Source organism: Adiantum capillus-veneris, chromosome 28 (assembly GCF_014529385.1).
Source record: "Adiantum capillus-veneris isolate H3 chromosome 28, ASM1452938v2, whole genome shotgun sequence".
NCBI lineage: Eukaryota > Viridiplantae > Streptophyta > Polypodiopsida > Polypodiales > Pteridaceae > Adiantum > Adiantum capillus-veneris.
Window position 1 is genome coordinate 39,830,496 of NC_140958.1, and position 14,756 is coordinate 39,845,251.

General features: G+C 43.2%; 1 pseudogene; it reads left to right on the plus strand.

Moving 5' to 3' along the window:
• The first annotated feature begins 8,165 nt into the window (after nt 1-8,165).
• On the plus strand, nt 8,166-8,745 carry LOC147420321 (pentatricopeptide repeat-containing protein At2g01860-like; annotated as a pseudogene).
• Nucleotides 8,746-14,756: the final 6,011 nt, after the last annotated feature.

Below are 14,756 nucleotides of genomic sequence, written 5' to 3' on the forward strand. Positions count from 1 at the left end.
GAGAATTGTAATGTTACAATCAATTGATCACTTAGACGTTGAATTTAGGTGCAGCCAACACAAAACGATGGCTACATTCACAACCTTAACATATATATATGTGTGAACATATATATCTGTTTATGCATGTATGTAGGCACTAAGTAGGGAGCATAGCATCCGAAGGTTAGACGCTTCCTCTTGGCTATAGTCCTTTTTTAATCGTGGCGTTGCGGTCATTGATCCACTCATGCATGGATTACCGCAACGTACCTTTGGTTTTACCACGGTTGACACTGCGATGATATCTAAAGAGGTGCGGTTGACCTTTGACACTACTAGCCTCTACTTAGGTCTACGAGTATGCATATGTATCTACGTGTTTTTGTGGTAATATACTTGTGTACGTATATTTAGATGAGTGAGTAGGGTAGAAAGCTTAATCTTATATTGCTCTTTGTAATGTAGATTTCAGACGAGAGACCAACTGGTGAGGAGCAGAGAGCTGGCTCTTCTTTCGGTTGGTTCACATCTGAGGTGGGCTCCCACCCGGGGTGGACATCGCCTCCAGTGGACCCGAGTCTTGAGTCGGTGAGAACAAGCAAAGAAATAAATAATGTTTCTATGTAGTTAACCATAAACCATGAGTGTCATAGGTCTTCTTTTGGTTATTTGTAGGCATGGCCATCCTACACCTACCCTTCTCAGATTCCTCCATCGGTCATAGAACTTGACTTACAGTGGGCTATCTCTTTACGAGAGCAGTACCTCTGTTCAAGGAGGATTTGTTTGGCTACTACACTCCGCAGCAGCTTGCGACCTATGGTATTTCTCTGTAGACTACACCATGGGGGAGTCAGGGAGGGACTCCTTACCTACAGAGCCTCGCACGAACAGCACCTCCCTCTACTCTCCCTTCCTATCGTCCTACTCCTATTCCATCGCACGGTCCTACTCCCCTTGCATCGTTGGGTCCTACTCCCCTTGCATCACAGGGTCCTACTCCCATGGCATCAGAGGGTCCTACGCCACTCCGTTCCACTCTGGCTTTGCCAAAACATCATCGACGGACTTCCTCTAGCAGTACGCGTCGACGCTCATCTCAGGGCAGCGAGTGCCGCGAGAGATGAAGCGGCGGCGGATCTTGTGGTTTCACTGTTTTGGTAGTGGCAAGGGAATAGAGTCCCCACTTTCAGAGCGTGCCACCCCTGACACAGAGGACGAGGGTACTGACACACCCGTGCCAGACACGCATGGGTGCTACTACAGGGTTAAATATGGCAGAGAGGTTGATTTCGGCACAACACAGGGTAGGGCATTTCAACACCATCTACAAATTCTTATACATTCAATTTATAAGAATTGTTTTATAAATTTTAGAGACTAACTTCCGGATCATGCACGGTAGATTGAGGATGCTATGTTAGCTAGATTTCCAAACGCCCCCGATCAACGTTTTTCACATTAATGGTTGGAGTACTACATAAAGACATTTCTTAAAAACAAGCAGTCCAGTGTGCGGCGCGCAGCAGCCAACCAGGTCAGAGATCCGGACAAGAGTTACCGCGGTGGCAACATGGCAGACGCAGAGTGGGAGTGACAATGAGTGTTAAAATTATCTTTTAACTAAAAGAGATTTTTAAAAATCCAATTAATAAACATTTAAAAGTACTACAAAATAAAGTATCCATAAAAAAATAAAAATCTTTATAAAAAAACTAAAAAGGCTAAAAAATGAAATAATGTATAGTTAAGGATGGGGAGGTGGTTTGTACCCCCCCGCCCCGCAACCTCGGATTCGTATGTATCCATTTGAAATGACTGGCCGCGGTAATATGGACGGTAATTAGTGCGGTAATAGGCACGGTAATAGCCGCGGTAATAACTGGCGCCCAAAAAAGAAAAGAAGGCAGAGTATGCCCCATTTTTGCAGCATACCATCCGTTCTTGCTCTCCGCCATCGCTTCCAAGCTTCCCCCCCCTTCCCTCCCCCACCCCCCCCCCTCCCCCCCCCCCCCCCCCCCCCCCCCCCCCCCCCCCCCCCCCCCCTCCAACCTATCCCTTCCCCCTCTCTTCTGCTCCAAGCTTCTCAAGTTTCGTCGAAGAGGGTTTCGTCCAAGTTTTGGCAAGGGGGTATTCTACCATCTTCTTTGGATGCTCAACCTATTCGAACCTCAACCGCGCTACAAAGAAGAGCTAAACACAAAAGCACATCCTCCCTCTTCCCCTTTTGTTTTCTACTACACACACACACATACAAACACATAAATAAAAAACATAGAGAAAATAGAGAATCCATTATAACATACCTTGTTCATTAGGAAATTGTTGTTTCGCACGGCTTGTTTGAAATGGTTGCTTTGATAAGCATGTTTGAAAATGGTTTCTTTGCTACCCATGTTTGGAAATGATTGATTTGTAATGCACGTTTTGGAAGTGATTGTTTGGATAGTGTTAGATGAAATGGAGAGAGAAAGAGATAAATGAGGAGAGAGAGAGAGAGAAAGAGAGAGAGAGAGATTTAAAAAGAGGGAGAGAAATGTTAGATAAAAAGAGGTAAATGTTAAGTAGAGAGACAGAAATAGATAAAGAGGGAGAGAAATGTTAGATAGAGAGAGAGAGAGAAATAGATAAAGAGAGTGAGAGAGAAAGAGGATTGAAGGTAGATAAGTAGAGAGAGAAATAATGAGAGAGAGAGAGAGAGAGATTTAAGGAGAGGGATTGAAATGTTAGATAGAGAGAGAGAGAGAGAGAGAGAGAGAGAGAAATAGGGAAAGAGGGAAAGAGAGACAGAGAGAGAGAGAGGGAGAGGGGGAAAGAGATAGCGATAGGGATAGAGGGAGTCCATGTTAGGGAAAGAGGGAGAGAGATAGAAATAGGGAGAGAGAGAGAGAGAGAGAGAGAGAGAGAGGGAAAGATAGAAAGAGGGAGAGAGATAGAGGGAGAGAAAGAGAGAGGTAGGTAGAGAGGGAGAGAGGGTAAGAGAGAGAGTAGATACAGGGAGAGAAAGAGAGAGATAGAGGGAAATAGGGATAGGGAAAGAGAGAGAGAGAGAGAGAGAGAGAGAGAGAGAGAGAGAGAGAGAGAGAGAAAGAGAAAGAGGGAGATAGAGGGAAATAGGGATAGGAAGAGAGAGAGAGAGAGAGAGAGAGAGAGAGAGAGAGAGAGAGAGAGAGAGAGAGAGAGAGAGGGAGAGGGAAAGAGGAAAAGAGATACGGATAAGGATAGAGGGACAGAGTGATAGGGAAAGAGCGAGAGATAGAAAGAGGGAGAGAAAGAGAGAGGGAGATAGAGAGGGAGAGAGAGAGTAGATAGAGGGAGAGAAAGAGACTGCTAGAGGGCAATAGGTATAGGGAAAGAGAGAGACAAAGAGGGAGATAGAGGGAAATAGGGATAGGGAAAGAGAGAGAGTAGGTAGAGAGGGAGAGAGGGAAAGAGGGAGATAGAGGGAAGTAGGGATAGGGAAAGAGAGATAGTAGGTGGAGAGGGAGAGAAAGAGAGGAATAGAGATAGAGAGAAAGAAAGAGTGATAGAGAAAGAGTGGGAGAGAGGGAAAGAGCTAGAGAAAGAGAGAGATAGAGGGAGTCAATTGATCTATTGATCTATAGAGGGAGATAGAGAAATAGAATTACTTATTGTATTACATTAGAACTGTAATGTTACGATCAATTGATCACTTAGATGTTGAATCTAGGTGCAGCCAACACAAAACGATGGTACATTTACAACCTTAAAATATATATGTGTGTACATATATATCTGTTTATGCATGTATGTAGGCACTAAGTACGGGATCATAGAATCCGAAGGTTAGACGCTTCCTCTTGGGTATAGTCCTTTTTTAATCGTGGCGTTGCGGTCATTGATCCACTCATGCATGGATTACCGCAATGTACCTTTGGTTTTACCACGGTTGAGAATGCGATGATATCTAAAGAGGTGCAGTTGACCTTTGGCACTACTAGCCTCTACTTAGGTCTACTAGTATGTATATGTATCTACGTGTTTGTGTGCTAATATATATATATATCCTCTGGGAGAGAATTGTAATGTTACGATCAATTGATCACTTAGACGTTGAGTTTAGGTGCAACCAATACAAAACGATGGCTACATTTACAACCTCAAAAGGCTAAAAAATGAAATAATGTATAGCTAAGGGTGGGGGGGTGGTTTGTACCTCCCCCTTGCAACCTCGGACTCATATGTATCCGTTTGAAATGACTGGTCGCGGTAATATGGGCGGTAATCAGCACGATAATAGGCACGGTAATAGCTGCGGTAATAACTGGCACCCAAAAAAGGAAAGAAGGCAGAGTATGCCGCGTTTTTGCAGCATACCCTGTGTTCTTGCTCTCCGCCATTGCTTCCAAGATTCCCTCCCCTACCCTCCCCCACCCCCAATCTCTCTACCCTCTCTCTCCTTCAACAAGCCTCCCCCCTCCGCCCACCACAACCTCTCCCTTCCCCCTCTCTCCTCTCAAGTATTATCGAAGAGGGTTTCGTCCAAGTTTCGGCAAGGGGCTATTCTACCATCTTCTTTGGACGCTCAACCTATTCAAAGTTCAACCGCGCTACAAAGAAGAGGTAAAAACAAAAGCACATCCTCCCTTTTCCCCTTTTGTTTTCTACCACACACACACACACACACACATACACATAAATAAGAAAAATAGAGAAAATAGAGAATTCATTATAACATACCTTGTTCATTAGGAAATGGTTGTTTTGCATGGCTTGTTTGAAATGGTTGCTTTGCTAAGCACGTTTGAAAATGGTTGCTTTGCTACGCACGTTTGGAAATGATTGATTTGTCACGCACGTTTTGGAAATGATTGTTTGGATAGTGTTACATGAAATAGAGAGACAAAGAGATAAATGAGAGAGAGAGAGAGAGAGAGAGAGAGAGAGAGAGAGAGAGAGAGAGAGAGAGAGAGAGAGACTTAAGAAGAGGGAGAGAAATGTTAGATAAAGAGAGGTAACTGTTAGATAGAGAGAGAGAAATAGATAAAGAGAGTGAGAGAGAAAGAGGGATATAGGTAGATAAATAGAGAGAGAGAATTAATGAGAGAGAGAGAGAGAGAGAGAGAGAGATTTAAAGAGAGGGAGCGAAATGTTATATAAAGAGAGAGAGAGAGAGAGAGAGAGAGAGAGAGAGTAAGAGAGAAAGAGGGATATATAAAGAGAGAGAGAGAGAGAGAGCAAAATAGGGAAAAAGGGAAAGAGAGAGAGATCAAAGAAGAAGAGAGAGAAAGAGGGAAAGAGATAGGGATAGGGATAGAGGGAGTCCATGTTAGGGAAAGAGAGAGAGAGAGAGAGAGAGAGAGAGAGAGGGAGGGAGGGAGAGATAGAAAGAGGGAGAGAGATAGAGGGAGAGAAAGAGAGAGGTAGATAGAGAGGGAGAGAGGGAAAGAGAGAGAGTAGATAGAGGGAGAGAAAGAGAGAGATAGAGGGAAATAGGGATAGGTTGAGAGAGAGAGAGAGAGAGAGAGAGAGAGAGAGAGAGAAAGAGGTAGATAGAGGGAAATAGGGATAGGGTAAGAGAGAGAGAGACAGGGGAAGAGGGAAAGAGATAGGGATATGGATAGAGCGACAGAGTGATAGGAAAAGAGGGAGAGAAAGAGAGAGGTAGATAGAGAGGGAGACAGGGAAAGAGAGAGAGAAGATAGAGGGGAAAAAAGAGAGAGATAGACGGAAATAGGGATAGGGAAAGAGAGAGAGTAGATAGAGGGAAAAAAAGAGAGAGATAGACGGAAATAGGGATAGGGAAAGAGAGAGATAGACGGAAATAGGGATAGGGAAAGAGAGAGAGTAGATAGAGGGAAAAAAAGAGAGAGATAGACGGAAATAGGGATAGGGAAAGAGAGAGACAAAGAGGGACATAGGGATAGGGAAAGAGAGAGAGTAGGCAGAGAGGGAGAGAAAGAGAGGGAGATAGGGAAAGAGGGAGAGAAAGAGAGAGATAACGGGATGAAGCGGCTGCCTCCGTTTGTGAGGCCATTCTAGGACATGGTGGATATCCCTCGCGTCGCTCTTGTGGACGTACGCAAAGCCTGAAAAAGTGGTGCCCAAGTCCAAATCCACCATGACCTTAGCGAAGACCTCCATGCCTCGGCAGAAGATGTCGTCCATGTTTCGCGTCTGATCTCTGAGAGTGCTTGCTTTACGTGGAGGCGTAGACATGACTCTGTGATGGAGAGAGAGAGAGACTCGGTGAGAGAAATAGAATTACTTATTGCATTACATTAGAATTGTAACGTTACGATCAATTGATCACTTAGATGTTGAATCTAGGTGCAGCCAACACAAAACGATGGCTACATTTACAACCTTAACATATATATGTGTGTACATGTATATCTGTTTATGCATGTATGTAGGCACTAAGTACAGGAGCATAGCATCCGAAGGTTAGACGCTTCCTCTTGTGTATAGTACTTTTTTAATCGTGGCAATGTGGTCATTGATCCACTCATGCATGGATTACTGCAATGTACCTTTGGTTTACCACGGTTGAGACTGCGATGATATCTAAAGAGGTGCAGTTGACCTTTGGCACTACTAGCCTCTACTTAGGTCTACTAGTATGTATATGTATCTACGTGTTTGTGTGCTAATATATATATCCTCTAGGAGAGAATTGTAATGTTACGATTAATTGATGACTTAGACGTTGAATTTAGGTGCAACCAATACAAAATGATGGCTACATTTACAACCTCAAAAGGCTAAAAAAACAAATAATGTATGGATTACGGTGGGGGGGGGGGGGGGTTGTACCCCCCCCCCCCCCCCCTTGCAACCTTGGACTCATATGTATCCATTTGAAATGACTGGTCATGGTAATATGTACGGTAATTATTATGGTAATAGGCGCGGTAATAGCTGCGGTAATAACTGGCACCCAAAAAAGGACAGAGTTGGGTCTTCGAGCGAGCTCAATGGAGCGAGTTTTTTTTTTTTTTTTGGCCTCCCTCCCTAGCTCTCCTTCCTCCTCTTGCCGCCCATGTGCCTCCTCTCCTCCACTTGCTTCTCCTCCTCAGCCTCCTCCTCCAACATCCTTTCTCCCCTCCACGTTCTTTCTCCATCTCCTCCTCTCGCCGCCATCCTCCTCCTCCTTGCTCATCCCTCTCTTCTACCTCATTCCTCCCTCTCTCTTTTCTCTCAATCTCTCTTCCCTCTCTCTCTCTCTCTATCTCTCTCTTACCCCTCTCTCTCTATGTCTCTCTCTTTCCTCTTTCCTCTCTCTCTATCTCTCTCTGTCTCTCTCTCTGTCGAAGCATATGCTCTGACCATTGTTCCAAATGCGGAGACCCCGAAGCCAATAAATAAGAAAGTCATATTGGAGGAACCAAACAGTAAAGTTTGGCATCCTAGTATCTGCGGCATGAAAGTAACGAATATGGGATTCAAGACGGGTTGGCGAAAGTTTCCTGCTGATCATCAGCTTGCACAAGGTGATGTGCTTTTTTTGAAATTGATGTCAAAGTCTCACTTCAAGGTCAAGACATTTGGCAAGGATGGGTTATTGAAGGATTGGTCCTCAAGAAAGAAAAGGAGGGGAAGGCATCCCTGCTGTTCAGGAAAATGTACATGGAAGGCATGAATTCAAACAAGAGAAATTCCATGATGAGGTTGCGAAGCAGGGCTTCTTAAGACATATATTAGAATCGCGAGGGGTGGTGCAGCTCGGAGACAGGAGACACAGACGTCTTTTTTTTTGTGTGCTTCCTTGACCGCTTGCCAGTCTGTGTGTGTGTGTGTGTGTGTGTCTTGTGTGTCCTGTGTAGGTGCTTTCTTGGGGTTGCTTTCTTGCTATTGCTCCTTTTTTTGGTTTAGCAAAACCCTCCCAAGCATCACCCCGTGGACCTTCCAGCTCGTCACCTGCACCTTCCCAATTTGACTTCCCGCCCTGCCAAGGACAAACTCTTCCTCATTGACCTGGCAGTTCAAATCAGTAAGCTTCCCCCCCACTCGCATGCCTCTCAAGTCCTGCACGAAATCGAACATCTACTTGTATGTGGCTCGCTCTCGGCAACCGTTCAACATCTTGGACATCTGGGACTGCCCCTCAGAGCTTTCGAAACTTTAGAATGACAACAGAAGTGCTCCCACCTATGGCCGGATGATAGAGCATTGTGTGCTGCCATTGACGTACTTGCAGAAGCTGGAAAGGAAGATATTGTATGGGACCTTCTGCACACTCATGCTCCATGTCCTTGTTGGCTTTTGAGGCCCTTGCACGAGGACTCATAGCAGCCAGCCTACTCAATCGTGCTCTGTTGGTCAAGGAAAAGGCAGAGAGCAGCGGACTAGTATTAAATCAGGGTGTGTATGCGGAGCTAATTATCTTGCTAGTCGTCTCTACAATTCAAGGAAATGAGAAAGTTGGTGCAGGAACTGGGTTATTTTTCAGAGTTACAACTAGGGTTAGAGCAGTGCACGTCTATCATGGCGGCATGCCGGAAGGTGCAGATGTATGATGCTGTGTTGGGCCTTTTCGAGTGGTGGAAACAAACTGGTTTCCTACCAAATGTCGTGATGTATCAGATTGTTATGACGACTCTTTCAGACCTTGCTAAGTATACTAGGGATGCTCTGGCTGTGTATTGGGAGATGACAAAGAATGGATGTCCTCCTCAGCTTCTCGCTTATGATGCTCTATTTTAGATATGTGCACAGCTAGGGGATGCCTCAAAAGCATTGAAGCTCCTTGCTCAAATGAGGGAATCCAACATCACACCAACATGGACGGTAGTTAATTGACGAGATTGAGAATCAAGAGGGGTGATGTAGCTCGGAGACATGCTTGGTGTTGGTGCTGGTTGGGTTTTGTTGATGATTACTTTCATGGGCTTCCATCTGCCAATCATCTAGGAAAAACTAAAAGACGTCTCATGGGCTCGGAGACAGGAGACACACATGTCTTTTTTTTGTGTGCTTCCTTGACCGCTTGCCAGTGAGGGTGAGGGTGAGGGTGAGGGTGAGAGAGAGAGAGAGAGAGAGAGAGAGAGAGAGAGAGAGAGAGAGAGAGAGAGAGAGAGAGAGAGAGAGAGAGAGAGAGAGAGAGAGAGAGGTCCTTCATTAGCGAGAGAGAAAGAGAGAGGGAGGAAGGGACAGAGAGAGAGGGCGAGAGAGAGAGAGAGAGAGAGAGAGAGAGAGAGAGAGAGACAGAGAGAGAGAGAGAGAGAGAGAGAGAGAGAGAGAGAGAGATTTAAAGAGAGGGAGAGAAATGTTAGATAAAGATAGAGAGAGAGAAATGTTAGATAAAGATAGATAGATAGAGAGAGAGAGAGAGAGAGAGAGAGAGAGAGAGAGAGAGAGGGAGAGAGTAAGAGAGAGAGGGATATATAAAGAGAGAGAGAGAGAGAGAGAGAGAGAGAGAGAGAGAGAGAGAGAGAGAGAGAGAGAGAGAGAGAGGGCGGGGGGGGAAAGAGAGAGAGAGAGAGAGAGAGAGAGAGAAGGAGATAGGGAAAGAGGGAAAGAGATAGGGATGTTGAGATGTAGAGAGAAAGAGAGAGACGAGACAAGAGACACAGCTCCCAAAGACTGATTCATATTGAGGACAAGATACAAATATATAGGTGAGACCAAGTTCAGTAGAGTGAGCCATATATATAGCTCCAACACCCCCACTCAAACAAAGGTCTCTAGCTTTGGATGAAAAAACCCTTGGGGAGTTCAAGGGAAAAACCCAAGCCCCTATACAATGTGATATATGAACCAGCGGTGATGATGTGAAAGTGAATTGTGCATCTATCTACAAATATTCAAGTGACTTAGATATCACAAGGTGCAAATGTGGAGTGTGCATAGTGCATGGTACCTAAAAGATTACAATGTCATATGTACAAAGCTATTACAATAGCAAAGAAGCTAATCTAGAAAGAGTGAGCCCGAAGCAACTCCAAGCTCCGAGCGCAAGAGGATGAAATGTGACTCATTGAGGCCTTTGGTCAAAATGTCTGCAATCATCTGGTCACTTGGACAATGTTCAACCATAATGGTTCCCTTGCGTACTTCATACCTGACATAATGATAATGGACAGCAATGTGCTTTGACTTATTATGTTGAACATAGTCTTTTGCAAGACTAATAGCACTTTGGTTGTCACACCGCAAGGGTGTGCTAGAAAGAGGAGAGTGACCAACATCAACCAGCATTTGTCGAAGCCAAATCAACTCACGAGCTGCAAGTGATGCCGCAACATATTCTGACTCAGTCGTAGAAACTGCAACACAACGTTGTTTCTTGCTGGTCCAAGAAACAAGACAACCATTTATAAAGAAGCAATTTCCACTAGTAGATCGCATAGATAAATGTGAGCTTGCCTAGTCTGCATCTGTGTAACCCAAAAGAGAAAGAGATTGCATAGAATCCGATGTGAGTTGTCGTCGATAGAATAAACCAAAATCTGTAGTGCCTTTCAAGTATTTCAATACACGCTTTGCAGCAGACCAATGCTTAAGAGAAGGACATGCAAGATGCTGTCCAAGATAATTAGCAGCAAACAAAAGATCAGGAGGAGTGTTCATGCCAATAAACTGAAGACATCCAATCAAGTTAGCATAAGGTTGATTTGTGACAAGTTGACCGGCATTGTCAGAAGTATTCTTCGTAGAGCTCGCAAGACAAGGTGTGTTGGCTGAATGTGCAGATTCCATACCAAATTTTTGAATAGTATCTACAATAAACTTTGACTGTCGAAGGAATAAAATACCTTTTGTACGGTTCCGTTGGATTTGAATTCCAAGACAAGAGTGAATCTCTCCAAGATCCACCATATCGAATGCAGAAGACAATAACTTTTTCACTTGCTGAAGAAATCCCAAATCATTAGAAACAAGGATGGTATCATCCACATAAAGAGCAAGAATCACAAAACTGCTACCTTGGTCTGACGAGCAAGAGATGAATCCTTTAGAGGTGAGAAAAAGATCAAATTTTGTATACCAGGCTCGCGAAGCTTGTTTGAGACCATATAGTGCCTTATGGAGTTGAGCAACAAGGACTTCTTTACCTGGAATAACAAACCCTTCTGGTTGTTCCATATAAATTTCCTCTTCAAAGTCACCATTAAGAAAAGCAGTTCGCACATCCATTTGATGAGCTTCTAAATCAAATTGAACAGCAAATGCCAATAAAACTCGAACACCCTTAATGCGAACAACTGGTGAAAAAGTCTCTTGATAATCAACACCAGCTACTTGGGAGTAACCTTTTGCAACTAAACGCGCCTTGAACTTGTCAAAAGATCCATCAGCTTTTACTTTTGTCTTATACACCCACTTACATTTAATAGCTGTACAACCAGGAGGTAATTCAGTTAGTATCCATGTACCTTTAGAGATAAGAGAATCGTACTCTGCTTCCATAGCCTCTTGCCATTGATCCTTTTGTGGTGAAGAGATAGCTTCATCATAAGTAATGGGATCTTTTGAAGTAGAAAAAGCATTATCAGCAATATCGTCATCATAAACATGACATGAGCCATGTTCAAAATCAATAGGCAGATCCACAAAAATATCAATATCATCATTGGCAACATTTGGAATGGATGGTTGTGAAGAGGAAAGTTGCTCTATAGGAAGAGTTTCATCTTCTGAAAGAAATGGAAAAGCCTGAAGCAATGATTTAGTATCATCAGAATCATCCATGGACCATGAGCCTCCCATAAGCTGTTCGTTAAAAGTAGCATCACGATTCACAATTACTTTCTTGGAGGAAGGTTCATAGAATTTGTATCCTTTGGAAGTGTCAGAATATCCAATAAAAATAACTTTAAGACCAGGAGCATCAAGCTTTGTTCGTGTTTCTTTGGGAACATGAATATAAGCAATATATCCAAAGGTTCGAAAATGAGATACAAAAGGAATGCCACCTGTCCATGTTGTGATGGGTATCTTACAGGGTGCAGTAGTAGGAAGATGATTCTGAATAAATGCTGCTGTCAAAGTAGCTTCAGCCCAGAAAACACGAGATAAGCCAGAATGAATCAGCATACATCTTACAGCATTGAGAATAGTGCGATTCTTTCGTTCAGCAACACCATTCTGTTGAGGCGAATATGGAATAGTGTGTTCATGATGAATTCCACTGTCAGCACAGTAACTCACAAACTCTCGAGAAACATATTCTCCTCCATTGTCACTACGAAGCTTCTTTAGGCGACGACCAGTTTGAAGTTCCACAGCCTTGTGGAATTGTTTGAAAACAGATAAGGATTCAGATTTTTGTCTAAGTAGAAATACAGTCGTATACCTTGAGAAATCATCAATGAAAGTAATGAAGTAGCGATATTGTGATCTCGAAGAAGGTAGAGGTCCACATATATCAGTATGAACAAGATCCAATATGTCATGAGAATGAGTTGTATTTGAAAGAGGAAAGGGTTTACGATTGTGTTTCCCAAGAGCACAAAATTCACAAATTCCCATATGGGGATGGGCTTTAAGATCCATGCCATGAACGAGATCACGACGGTGATGCCATACTTTGCAATCATGATCACCTGGAGCAGTGACAATATTTGCTACAGCATCATTGAGAGAGAGTTCAAACAAATTACCGTTTTGAGGAGCAGTGGCTATAGTCTGTCCATCTTTCTCAATTCGGCATTTGGTATGATCAAATCCAACAAACAGACCAAGATCAACAAGTCTAGCAACTGAAAGAATATTACGTTGAAGATCTGGTACATGTAATAATCCTCGCAAAATTCGAGTGGAAGAAGATAAGGTACCAAGATATAAGTCTCCAATACCCTTTACATGACAAGTAGTATCATCAGCAAGATAAACAACACGTTGAACTGGCAGTGGATGATAGTTATGGAGCCACTTAGACTGATATGTCATATTTCCTGTAGCACCAGAATCGACAATAAAAAGTGATCCATCACGTACATGAAGTATTCTTTTAGAGCAACTGAACATAGGACGCAGCTTGTTTCTGGTACAATGTTGTTTCGATGTTCAGTAGCATATGGTCTATTCCGATCTGTGTCGAATCGACGCTTATAGCACATATGAGTGGGATGATCAGATCGTCCACAATATTCACAAGCAGAAGAAGAAGAGTCTCTAGATAAATGTGATTGTTTTGTGGTAATATTGTGTTCTTCATCATATTGACGTGCCCAACAATCATCTTCAGTATGGCCATTTCTGTTGCAGTAAGAACATTGCTTGTTAGGAAATTTGAGATGAGAGAAAATATTACCGCGACGGCCACTTTTGTGGTTTCCTCGTTGAAATGGATGCCTTCGAGCATAAAAAGCACGTTCCATCTGTTGTGACTCAGTCTCCTCTTGTGAAATCATAGCTGTATCGTGACCAGCATTCCGACGTTCTTGACATTGAGAGTATTCAATTAAAGACATGCAAGCTTGGTCGAAATCAAGACCATCTTTATTAGAGAGAATAGTAACATTGTTATCATAAGAAGAGTCCTTCACCGTATCAAGGAGAAGTGTAATCAGTTGCTTTTGTGGAACAGGATCACCGGCAGCAGCAAGTTGATTAATAATAGATTTGAGAGATTCAATATGTCCCGTCATGGCAGTACCAACTTCATATTGTAACTTGTTAAGCAACCCTCCTCAAATAAAGTATTTCTGTAATAGATTTCTTCTGAGGTAGGCAGTTCATACATATCAAGAAAAAGGGAATCAGTAAGAGCAGAAAGAATATACCGACGAGCTGCATAGAGAGAGAGTACATAGAGAGGGAGATAAAGAGAGGAATAGAGATAGAGAGAAACAGGGAGAGATAGAGAAAGAGAGGGAGTGAGGGAAAGAGGGAGAGAAGGAGAGAGATAGAGGGAAAGAGGTAGAGAAAGAAGTAGAGAGAAAGAGAGGGAAAGAGGGAGAGAAAGAGAGAGAAAGCAAAGGGCAGCCCATCCCCAAGCTTGGAGGGTGTAGGTAGAAGACAATGGGTTCCACTTGTAAAACATGCTGATCTATGTTTTGCAATAACGGGATGAAGCAGCTGCCTCAGTTTGTGAGGCCATTCTAAGATATGGTGGATGTCTCTGGGTCGCTCTTGTAGACATATGTGAAGCCTGAAAAAGTGGTGCCCAAGTCCAAAGCCACCATGACCTTAGCCAAGACCTCCATGCCTCGGCAGAAGATGTCGTCCATGTTTGGCTTCTCATCTCTGAGAGTGCTTGCTCTACATGGAGCCATAGACATGACTCTCGGATGAAGAGAGAGAGACTCAGTGAGAGAAAGAGAATTACTTATTGCATTACATTAGAATTGTAATGTTACAATCAATTGATCACTACATTTACAACCTTAACATATATATGTGTGTACATATATATCTGTTTATGCATGTATGTAGGCACTAAGTACGGGAGCATAGCATCCGAAGGTTAGACGCTTCCTCTTGGGTATAGTCGTTTTTTAATCGTGGCGTTGCGGTCATTAATCCACTCGTGCAGGGATTACCGCAATGTACCTTTGGTTTTACCAAGGTTTAGATTGTGATGATATCCAAAGAGGTGCAATTGACCTTTGGCACTACTAGCTCTACTAGTATGTGCATGTGTCTACGTGTTTGTGTGCTAATATATATATCCTCTAGGAGAGAATTGTAATGTTACGATCAACTGATCACTTAGACATTGAATTTAGGTGCAGCCAACACAAAACGATGTCTACATTCACAACCTTAACATATATATGTGTGAACATTTATATCTATTTATGCATGTATGTAGGCACTAAGTAGGGAGCATAGCATCCGAAGGTTAGACGCTTTCTCTTGGCTAT